We start from the raw sequence: 13,172 nt of genomic DNA, 5'->3' as shown, positions 1-13,172 counted from the left end.
TAGATTTACTACATAAAAATTGAAATTTAAAGTATGTACACTAAAAAGTTCACGGTGGTTCTCTTGTAGGGTATTGGGTGTTTTTTTCTTTGTACTCAACTACATTTTTCTTAAAGAATATGGATTACTTGTGCAAAAAGAAATAAGTCAATAATAGATCCACATCCAATGAATTCTTCAGTGAGCTTATAAATGAAAGGCAATGTAGGCCCTTAAAATTATCAGTGACAGAACTTAAATACTACAGATTTCAAATTATCCTTGGATATAGTATTCATGCCCTGGTGTAATTGTCCCTCCTGCTGAGTGGGCAAAATCACTAGATCTTACTTCCTATCAATACATTACAACAAAAGTGATGTGACACCATTTCTGTGACTGTGTTACAGAAGATTGTGGTTTTGGTTTTACCAAAGACTTCCTCCTTGTCCTCCCTTCCCATTTGCTGCCTTTGAAACAAATTCCTATGTTAAAGAGGCTCATATGGCAAAGAATTGACAGTATTTCTCAGCCAACAACCGGTGAGGAACTGGGACCCTCGGTCCAATAACCTTTGAGGAAGTGAATCCTGCTAAACAACATAGGCAAGTTTGGAAGCAGATCCTTCCCCTCTCAAACTTTCAGATAAGACCCTGGCCCTGACCAACATATTGATATTCACAGTTAGCTGTCCTCAGCCAGTAAAAGCCAGCTTCAAACACACCACCAGTGCCTCAGAACCCTCCCTTATTAAGGTGATTAAAACAAGGACATTACCAGTCAAGGAACATGAAAGATGATAATGAGAAAAGGAAAAAGTCTTTTGCAAAGGAGATGAATGAACATAAAAGAGAGAAAGATAAGAGACAAAGGCAGAGGCATATAAAGTCCTAGTATATGTAGTATTCTTATGACTAAAAGGGACCAGAGGACTCTGTGGATGGGGGGAAGGGAGATTGAGATTGATTGGTAGATTACCTAGACATGAATACTCCTAGGCAATTTAAAGGAATGTTTGTAGAAGCACAGACTTTGGAGTCAGGCAGACCTTAGTTCAAATACTGGCGTCATCACTTATAAGATTTGTGACCTTAAATACAATTGGTCAACTGCCCTTAGTTTCATTTTTCTAATCTGTAAAATATAGAAAATGTTCACCAAGATGCCAGTCATATATTAAGCTCTCAGTAAATGTTAGCTGTTAATGTTATAAAGCACATTAGGTGAAAATAAAAGCTTTAGTTCAGTAAGAATGAGTAGCCTAATATTTTAAAGTTAATAAAATTAGCAGATTTTTGAAAGTATATACTGATCCCAGAAGTCAAAATTTGGCATAAAAGGGATTATATTTGGTAAAAACATAGTTTGTCCTGTACAATGCTGTACAATTTTTGAATCCTTGTCAACATTTAATAATTGAGAAATTGCACAGGAAAATCCAGATTCTAGGTTTCCATGAAAACTCAGGTCTGTCAACTCTGGGCCTGCATTCCCACATTGCACCGACTGGAGGGAGCTTACCAATGGCTTCAATCCTTCAGAAAGACACGTGTTTCAGTTTTATTTTTGTACCCAGCTTTTTTTAGATTATCTACTTATCTCTCTGGCACTTCAATTTATACTCCCTAATTCATATCAACTGCATCTCAAAAGGAATTTTAAGGAACAGTTCAGTAAATAATTGGGGTTTGGTCCAATTTGGGACTCAAGACATTTTTATGTTTCAAATATGCAGTGTACAATATGGTAACAATGATATGCATGTGGTTACTAAAAACTTGAAATATGACTAATGCATATGAGATATGCAAAAGTGTAAAGCATACACAAGATTTTTTTTTTAAGTTTATTTTTGAGAGAGAGAGAGAGTGAACAGGGGAGGGGCAGAGAGGATCTGAAGTGGGCTCTATGCTGACAGCAGGGAGACTGATGTGAGGTTCACAGCTCAATTCAAGAACCATAAGATCACAATCTGAGCCAAAGTCAGAACCACTCAGACTACTGAGCCACCTAGGTGCCCCAAGCATACACCAGATTTTAGATCCACAGTACCAAAAAAGAATGTAAAATATCTTAAAAAGTTTTATACTGATGACATGTTGAAATGATAGCATTTGGCTATAAGGTGTTAAATAAAATATAATGTTAAAATTAATTTTACTAGTTACTTTTTTACTTTTAAAGAATATTTTCACTAGAAAAACTAAAATTAGATATATGGCTCACATTATATTTCTGTTGAACTGCACCATTCCAAATAATTTTAAGATATACCACGTTTTTATAATTAAAAAGTATTATTTAAAAATTTCTGATAATAAAGATAAGATGATACACATTCATTTTAGAAAGCCCAAAGGAAGGTAAAGAAGAAAATTATTAAACCTAGTAAACATTGTTAAATATTTTAGTTTCTACACAAAATGTCCACAAATGGAATCTTGTTCTATAAAAATTGGATCATACTGTATATTCTATTTGTATGCTTCTTTTTCACTTAACATTTTAAGATAACCCTTTTCCATTATCTTTTTTTTTTAATTTTTTTTTCAACGTTTATTTACTTTTGGGACAGAGAGAGACAGAGCATGAACGGGGGAGGGGCAGAGAGAGAGGGAGACACAGAATCGGAAACAGGCTCCAGGCTCTGAGCCATCAGCCCAGAGCCTGACGCGGGGCTCGAACTCACGGATCGCGAGATCGTGACCTGGCTGAAGTCGGACACTTAACCGACTGCGCCACCCAGGCGCCCCTCCATTATCTTTAATAATTATTTGAGACAAAGCTATTATTTACATAAATTAAAAATTAATATAATAATAAAACTGGAAGAAAATATAGATTATTTAATTTAAGCACATTAAAGACATTTCTCAACATATAATTTAAGGCAGAATTATGCAGAAAATAACTTATTTTATTACATAAAAAAATAAACTTTTATTTGATATAAGTGTAATTTAAAAAGGCAAATGAAATATTAGAAAAACAATATATAAGAAAGACAAAAAAGTTACTATCATAACTGAATAGTGAATTGGTTTAAATCAATCAGAAAAAGGGAAAACAAATATCATAATGGAAAAAAGTTAAAGTTAAACAATTTTACAATTGACAGATATATGGAAAAAATTATGTATCATTTGTAATCAAGAATATATGAAAATGAGAATAAGAAAACATTTTCAAGTAACAAATTGGTAAATAATTTTAATAATAGCAGCCAACATTTATTGATCATTATAATCTAAATATTTTGCATACCTTATTCAATTTCCCTAGCCACATAAGTTGCATGAAGAAACTATTGTTAGGCCTATTTTATAGTTACAGAGAATGAACCACACACTCAAAGCCACATGACTGTTAAGTTGTGGAGCTGGAATTTGAACACAGACAGTGTGACGTTTGAATCCACACCATTATTAGTGATTTATACCTAGAGGTGAAGGGTTCTTTCATACAGTGAAAACACAAAGGAGCATGGGCACTTACATACAGGGCTGGTAAGAATGAGAATTGGTTCAACTTTTCTGAAAGATACTTTGAAAATATGTATCAAAAGTCCTAAAACAACTCTATAGTCTTGAACCAGAAATTTTATGCTTATGACTACACTCCAGGTGAGAAATCATACAAATGATCTGTACCAGATCTGTGAAAACAACCAACTGGGAAAGTATGAAAATAGAGATGGCCTGCATTGAACAATGCAGGCGTTAGGGGCACTCACGCCCCACATAGTCAAAAATCCACATATAAATTTTGACTCCCCAAGACCTAATTACTAATAACCTACTGTTGACTGTAACACTTACCAAAAACATAGTCAATTAACACATATTCTGTATGTTATATAGATATATAACAAAATACATTAGTCTATAATATATATTTTATATTATTCTTACAATAAAGTAAGCTAAAGAAAAGAAAATGTTATTAAGAAAATCATATAGAATAGAAAAGTATATTTACAGTACTGTACTACAAAATATTCATCTGGAAGTGGACCCACACAGTTCAAATCCATGTTGTTCAAAGGTCAACAGTATATGCAATAGCAGGATATCTATTTTAGCATTTTTGGAAAACCAAAAAACTAGGTATGACTTTAATACCTATAAATAAAGGAAAGATAAATACATAAGATGCAGTAATACTTTGGAAGGCTGTATAGTCATTATAAATAATGGAGTTATTTCAGTTATATTGGGCAGGGAATTTCAGCTGTATGTAAATAATAGTTAACTGAAAAATGACTTAAATATTAAGGAAGTTTACGATTTCACGTAGCAGAAAGAGCAGGAGTAGGTAAGACAGGCTTCAGGGCTGACTGATTCAGGATGTTACCAAGGACCCAGCTTCCTTCCATCTCTGGTCCACTTCTACCATGTCTAGTGTCAGCTTCATCCTAAGGCTGGTGGTTACACCTTATACAATGGGATGGCTGCTTGTGGTGACTGAGGATACATTCTTTTCTGGTTTTGTCCCTCAGGACAGAAGGGAAAACCTCTCTCTCAACCATGGACAATATCTTCAATCTGACTGGGTCATTTTAAGATCATTGGCCATCCTCAACTAGTAACAATCCTCAGAGAAATTCCAAGTCTGACAGGTTCAGAATAATTAGGCCTGCCTCCTGAAGTTACCAGTAAGGAGAGGTGGGGTGGAAATGTAGATGTTTGGAGTTCTGTTAAGGAAGGAAAGGAGAAGTTGATGTTGAGTAAGCATACACTACACTGGGAACTTCACAAATAGGAATGGCCTCTACTAGGCCCTCAGTGGGATATCAACAGCAGGATGACATATTGAATAACCTTTGAAAGGACAGGAGACAGAACATAAAAAGCTAAAGTAGTCCAGAAAATGCCAACGTTCAAAAGGAAGAGAAAGAATTGAGAATGAGAATAAGAGCAAGAATAATGAAAATGATTAAGCAGAAGCTCCCAACTGATAGAAATCAGGGATTCTTGGAACCCTGGGATTAAAAATCAAAACAAGGGAAGTTTCTCCAGAGTACCAAGTCTAGTAAGACCACTAACTAGGGTTAAGTGGAAGTCATGTGGGTCTGTGCCTACAGAAATCCAAGAAACAGTCAGTGAGGAACAGAACCATATGGAGAGAATTACAAGAAAAAAAAAATATATATATATATATATATTTTTTTTTTACAAAATTTCCACTTTTCTCACATTTGTAACACCTCCCTTCCCAGATTCTTTCCCCAATTAATGAACCAGTGCCAGATGTGTTGGGCACATCCCTTCCTCCAAACATAGGTAGAAAGTCAGCCTTGTATGTTATTGAATAGCATTTCTGAAAAGCAGACACTTGAGTTGCTTAAGCTTTGAATCTTATTGGGGTTTGTGGAGACTTCCACTGGACATTTTTTGCTCACTTGGCATGCTCATCACCTCTACCCCAGCAGAGCTACTTGTTCTCCCTCACCAGCCCTTTCGAGAACTTCTCCTCACCCTGCCCACATTTCAAGGCTCAACCTAGGTTGTTCTTCCTCATGAAGCTGACAGAACCTTGTGGTTTTTAAATTTCTTTTCCCCCAGAAGTTGGCATGTGCAATAATGGACTTATCCAGGCACCTCATGCTCTGCTTCCCTCATGATGTCTTGGATTGTTTTATAACTGTTTTGTATCTTTCACAGATTCTCTGAGTCATCAGTGAATTGATCTTCTTGTTTCTCCTCTTACCCTTCAATCCAGTCTCTACATGGAAATCCAAGTAATATTTTATCATTTCATTTCATTTCATTTCATTTCATTTCATTTCATTTTCCAAGTAATATTATAAAGAGGGATTAGAACACGTTCTTCCCTTCAATTATGTCACTTAATGCCTCCATTGAATTTAAATACTTAAAACCAAATCAAAACTAATCTTTACCGTGGCCTTCAGGCTCTGAAAAACCCAGCTCCTGGCCACTTCTCCCAATCAGCAGGGCTACTCTCCTCCTTTTTTGATAAGGTCCAGCCACACAGGCCTCCTTTGGTTCTAAATGGGCCAAGGACTTCCCTGCCGTAAAGCTTGTGCACATGCTGTTATTCCTTCTGGAAGGCTAACTACTTCTCCCTGGGTAATTCTTATTTACCCTTTAGTACACAATATCATGGCTTCTGAGAGTACCTCTCTCATTCCCTGGTCTAGCCCCTCATGTTATCACCCAAAGAACCTTGTTCTCTATCACAATTTGAGATTATGTTTTTATAATGTTTCTTTCCTTTGACTAAACTTTACATTTCACGCTCAGAAGGACCTTGTCTACCTTATTCACCAGCACATATCCAGCATCTACTCCAGTGCCTGACACATGGTAGGTCCCAAGAGACAGTAGGTTGAACTTAAATTGCCATTTTTAAGGCTAAAACCAGGCATATATCAGCAAACTCATAAAGCTCAACCTAATACTTTTTGAACAAATAAAAAATGAGGCAGGTGAATTACTGAGAAAAGAGAATAAGAAAATAGCTTGGGGAATGTGTTTTACTCCCACTTTACTATCTAACCAGTTTTAGGGTAGACTCAGGAATCTGGTTGAGTTGCTGACCCTGAGACTTTCCCCTAAAGAAAGGAACACCTCTAATCCTTGTAATGAGTGTCTTTTCAGTGAATTCTTCAAAGTCCATGCCTTGCACCCATAGACCCTTGTGTCTATCGCCTCCCATGAGCTTTCATGTTTTATTACCCTTTCACAATTAACTTTGACAACTAATTCATCAAGGGCATAGGGACTTCTACATGATGTGTCTTACTCCACTTCTGTGCTGGTAAGTTACCAAATTTTCTTTGCCAGATCACAGTAGTATGGAATATCTTTGAGGTGTTGGAGGCAGAACAGACCTAAGGGATTTCAGGGGTGCTTCCACTTCACACTCTCATTTTCCTTCCCTCTCTTATCCAGGGGAGAGCAAGTACAGCAATGGTGTGACCCTTTACTCATCAACAGTGTGACTGAGAGAGGAGGAGGGTCACAGAATATACAGGGGGAAGCAGAAGCTGAACAAAGTTTGAAAATTACAGTCTTGAGCCAAAAACACCAGGTTTTACAATAATTTCCTGGATATATCAAAAATAAAGAACTCAGTTCCAAGATCTAATGCTGGGGTATTGATTTGGACTACCGCTATTTGATACACAGTAGGTGCTGCATAAATACACAATGAATAGATGAATAGTTGTTTTAGGATACATCACTCAATGAAAATCATTAAAGTATAACATCCTACAGGTTTTTTTTTCCATCTGTGTGCATATATTTCAAACAGAAGTAGGTTCATTTGGTATATACTGTGTCAAAATCTCCCATTATGAAAAACAGCAGATTATTTTGTTGTTGATGATGTTGACTTTTGTCTTTCCAGGTTAAAGGTACACATTTCAACTACTGGTTTCCAGTTCTGTATGTAGGGAGCTTTGAAGTCATCACTTCCATTCTCACAGCAACAAAAAGCTGACAAACCAAAAATCAGCAATTCTTAGACCATTGGACAATTGAAGCCACAAATCATACTACTGACCTCACCAACTGGAGAGATAGACAGGTGTATATAGGGAATCACAGGTTATTGGAGCAGAAATTCTGGAGCAGATCAATGTTGAAGCCAGAACCATGGTAGGGAAATAAACTATAATTGATGAATTGTTAGAGGCTTATTGTTGATAAGCTTAAGAATTAAAAACTCTAGGTGGATCCAATATTAAGAGGCACTCCATGTTTTCATGCATTTTACTTCCAAGAACCCTACAAGCCACTCACAATGAAGATCAGAGAAAAAATATCTTCCTGTTTCCAGCAAGAGGGTAATATAGCCATTTAAAAATACACCCAAAGAATTCTGTTCTTTTTAAAAAGAGCTGCCTTCAAATAAACTTACCCAAAATTAGTACAATAAAATACTCAACCCCAGCTACTCTAGACTTCCATGTGGGGGAAGGGAAATTCTCAACTTCAGTTGTCTCCAGTTTACCAGGTAGATAAATGAAAATATCCATCTCTAGTCTTCCGCACTCACCTAATTGTTGGGGAGATCTGAGAACCACTTTTGAAGGTCACAGCCCATTTCACAAGCTCACTAAAAGACTGAAACTTAATCATAGGATAATAGAAACTTCACTTCCCCCCACATTTTACCACTACATCAATAAGTCTCTTGTAAAATAACAGGGACATATAATGGAGAAAAAATGCACTTATCAAAACCTACTAAAAAGAAGTCTCTAGGAAAATCCAAAGTTGATAGTCAAGGCAAAACAAGGACACCAGAGGAAATTTTGGTCTGTGATACCTACAGGTAAAGTAGTAAATACAGACTAACTTCTAGTCAGGTAAACATAAATCTCACACTAAAGACCTAAGTATGTCAATTCTTATTACTCAGTACATTATGTATGGCTTTTAACAAAAAAGTACAAGGCATACCAAAAGACAATTTTTTTCAAAGAAAGAAAGGACCATACTCTGGCAGAAATTTTAAAATAACAAACCAGGAATTTATGCTGAGGGTTCTAACAGAAAAAGTGGACAACATGCAAGAACAAGTAGGTATTGTAAGCATAAATATGGAAAGAATCAAAAGAAAATGCTAGAAGTTAAGAACATTTAGGAATTTAATGTTCTTTAACAACATTAAGAAAGTTAAGTGGAGACTGTCTTTTGACAGGTTCATCAACAGATATGACATGAATGAAAAAAAATAGCGAGTTTAAAAATATGTCAATAGAAAATTCCCAAACTAAAATGAAAAACAAAAATAATGAAAATTACAGATAAAAAAAAACTATCTAATAATAGTGGGATAATTACAAAAGTTTTACATATATATGATAGGAATACCAGAATTAAAAGAAAAAAAGGAGGGACACTGGGTGGCTCAGTCGGTTAAGTGTCCAACTCTGGCTCAGGTCATGATCTTGTGGTTCATGAGTTCAAGCCCCTCATTGGTCTGGGTGCTGACAGCTCAGAGCCTGAAGCCTGATTCAGATTCTGTGACTCCCTCTCTCTATTTCCCTTCCCCGCTTGCATTCCATCTCTCTCTCTCTCTCTCTCTCTCTCTCTCTCTCTCTCTCTCTTTCATTCTCTCAAAAATAAATAAAAATATTTATAAAACAATAAAAGAAAAAAAGAATTTTCCAAAGTAATGACAGACACTATATAACATATAAATAAAGCTCAAGGATACCAAACAATATAAATACACACACACAAAAAGAAATGTATACCAAGGCATGTAATATTCAAACTACAGGAAATCAAAGACAAAGAGAAAGATCTTGAAAAGCCAAAGAAGGGGAAAAACATCTCACCATATAGAATAGCAAGGATAAAAATTACCTGGGACTTCTCTTCAAAAACCATTCAAGCAAAATAGAGAGAAATAAGTTATTTGAAGTGTTTAAAGGAAAGCTTACCTGTCTAAAATTCTTTACCCAAAGAAATTACCCTTCAAAAGTGAGAGAGAGGGAAACCTGGGTGGCTCAGTCAGTTAAGCATCCAACTCTTGATTTTGGCTCAAGTCATAATCTTGTGATTCATGAGATTGAGCCCCACATTGGTGTCTGTGATGACAGTGCAGAACCTGCTTGGGATTCTCCCTCTCCCCCTTTCTCTGTCCCTCCCCTACTCTCTCTCTCTCTCTCTCTCCAAAATAAATAAATATTTTTTTTAAAGTGAAGGAGAGATAAAGACTTTTCCAGACACAAACAGTGAGTTTCATTGTTTTATGTTAGATACAGGAATTCAAGGATGGTTCAACATGTGAAATTAATCAATGTAATGCACCATATTAACAGAATGAATGAAGAAAACCACATGACAATTACAATTGATAAGGGAAAAGCATTTGACAAAATTCAATACCCTTTCATGATAAAAAAAATTCAATAGACTAAGAATAGAAGAAACCCACCTTAACACAATAAAAACCATACATTAAAAACCCACAGTGATTATCATGCTTAATGGTGAAAGATTGAAAGCTTTCCCTATAAGATTAGGAAGAAGGCAAGGATGTCTATTTTCATCATTTTTATTCAACATATTACTGGAAGTTCTAGCCAGAGCAAATAGGCAAGAAAAAAAAAGACATCCAAATTGGAAAGAAAGAAGTAAAATTATCTGTCTTTGTAGATATCATATTATATGTAGAAAACACTAAATATCCCTCCTCAAAAAAACTATTAGAATCAATAAACAAATTAAGCAAATTATAAGGATACAAAGTTGACATGCAAAAATCAATTGTGTTTCTGCACTCTAACAATAATAATCTGAAAAGGAAATTATGTGAACAATTCTGCTTACAACTTAGCCAAGTACATTCATGAGTCTTTTGAGACTTGTACAATGAAAACTACAAAACAGTGCTGAAAAAATTGAAGAATATGTAAGTAAATGGAAACACACTTAATGTTCATGGATTTGAAGACATAAACCTGTTCAAATATCAATATTTCCAAAGCAATCTACAGATTCAATGCAATCCCCATTAAAAACCAATTACTTTTTTTTTCAGGTACAAAAAAATTTTAAAATTCATATGGAATCTCAAGGGACCCTTAATGGCCCAAAACAACCATGAAATAGAAGAAAAATATGGGGTACCCTCACTGCTTAATTTGAAAACTTACTACAAAGCTACAGTCAGTAATCAAAGAATTTGGTATTGGCATAAAAACATACATACACCAAAGGAATGGAATAGAGTGTCCAGAAATAAACCTTAACATACATAGTCAAATAATTTAAAAAAATGAGTAGAAGTACATAGGTGGTTCAGTTAAGTGTCTGACTTTTGATTTTGGCTCAGGTCATAATCTTATGGTTTGTGAGATCAGCCCTGCATTGGGCTCTATGCTGACAGCATGGAGACTGCTTGGGATTATCTCTTTCCTCTCTCTCTGCCCCTCCCCCTCACTTGCATGCTCTTTCACAAAAATAAATAAACATTAATTTTTTTTAAAGTAATCCCTACATCCACTGTGGGGCTCAAACTCACAACCTTGACATCAAGAGTCAAATATTCTATCAACTGAGCCAACCAGGTGCCTCTATGGTCAAATGATTTTTGACAGAGTTAACAAGACCATTTAATGGTGAAAGGAGAGTATCTTCAACAAATGGTGCTGAAAAACTGATATCCATATGAGAATGAATGAAGTTGAACCTTTGCCTAACAATATGTATATATATAAATTAACTCAAAATGGATCAAAATCTTAAATGTGATTTCTAAAACACTAAAGATCTGAAAAGAAAACAAAAGCTTCACAACATTGGATTTGGTAATGGTTTCTTGGATATGACACCAAGGACACAACTAAAAAGCATTAGAAAAATTGTACTTCATAAACATTTTCTAAATTTGTGCATCAAAAGACACTATAAGCAAGGTAAAAAGCAACACACAGTATGAGAAAAAATATTTTCAAATCATATGTTTAATAAAAGATTACTATCCAGATTATATAGAGGACTCCTAAAATTCAACAACAAAGAGCAAGCAACTTAATTCAAAATTCAGTGAATAGACATTTCTCCAAAGATATACAGATGGCCAATAAGCACATACAAAAATCTTAACATCACTAATCACTAGGGAAGTGCAAAGTGAAAGTATATGGGATACCACCTCTTAACTTTTAGGATTGCTACCATCTGAAAAACAAAACAAAACAACACAAATTGGTGAGGTTGTGCACCCTTGTGCACTGTTGATAGAAATCTCAAATAGTACAGCCTCTGTGGAAAACAGTATGGTGGTTCCACAAAAATTTTAAAGTAGCATTACCATACTATTCATCAATTACATTTCTGGACATATAACCAAAAGAATATACAGCAAGATCTCTTAAGAGATATTTGTACACCCATGTTTATAGCAGCATTATTCATGATAGCTAAAATGTGGAACAACCTAAATGTTCATTGACAAATGAATGGATAAGCAAAATGTGGTATATACATACAATGGAATATTATTCAGCCTTAAAAAGGAAGGAAATTCTGACATATGCTACAGTATAGATGAACCTTGAGGACATTACGCTAAGTGAAATAGTCACAAGATATAAATACTGTATGAGTCCACTTACATGAAGCACTTAAGGTAGTCAAAATTATAGAGACAGCAAGTATAATGGTGGTTGCCAGGGGCCGGTGTGAGGAGAAAATGAGAAGTTATTATTTAATGGGGATAAAGTTTCAGTTATATAAGAAGAAAAAAATTATGGACATAGATGGTTGTAATGGTTGTATGACATTATGAATGTATTTAATATCACTGAACTACCCCAAAAAATTGTTTCCTTTTTTTTCTGTACCTCTTCTAAATATAGTCATTACACTCAGAAGCAGGAATAGAACAGGTTTTACACTGTCTTTACTTTACACTTTAGTTTAAAGTCACCTAGTAAAATGACAGGACAGAGGAAGTCACCTCAAAAGGAACAACAGGAAGAAGTAATAGCCAGGAATTTAATCAATACAGATATAAGTGAGATGTCTGAACTGGAGTTTAAAACAGTTATAAAGATACTAGCTGGGGGGTGTCTGGGTGGCTCAGTTGGTTAAATTTTCGACTTCGGCTCAAGTCATGATCTTGCAATTTGTGAGTTCAAGTCTGGCATGGGGCTCTTTGCTGACAGATCAGAGCCTGGAGCCTGCTTCGGATTATGTGTCTCCCACTCTTTCTGCCCTTTCCCTACTCGTGCTGTCTCTGTCTCTCTCTCTCAAAAATAAATAAACATTAAAAATAATTTTTTAAAAATATACTAGATGGGCTTGAGAAAAGTACAGAAGACACTAGAGTATCCCTTACTGCAGCGATACCACCTCACACTTGTCAGAATGGTTAAAGTTAACAACACAGGAAACAACAGATGTTGATGATGATTCTGAGAAAAGGGAAACTTTTAAACTGCTGGTGGGAAGGCAAACTGTGGCAGTCACTCTGGAAAACAATATTGAGTCTCCTCAAAAAGTTAAAAATACAATTACCCCATGACCCAGCAATTGTACTATGAAGTATTTAACCAAAAGGTACAAAATTACTGATTCAAAGGGGTACATGCACCCTGATGTTTTAACTCCATTATCAATAGCAAAATCATTGAAAGTGTACAAATGTACATCGACTGTTGAATGGATGAAGATGTGGCATTTATATATATATATATATAT

Source organism: Herpailurus yagouaroundi, unplaced genomic scaffold (assembly GCF_014898765.1).
Source record: "Herpailurus yagouaroundi ecotype Mexico unplaced genomic scaffold, PumYag 65158, whole genome shotgun sequence".
Lineage (NCBI taxonomy): Eukaryota > Metazoa > Chordata > Mammalia > Carnivora > Felidae > Herpailurus > Herpailurus yagouaroundi.
This window is presented reverse-complemented; position numbering follows the sequence as displayed.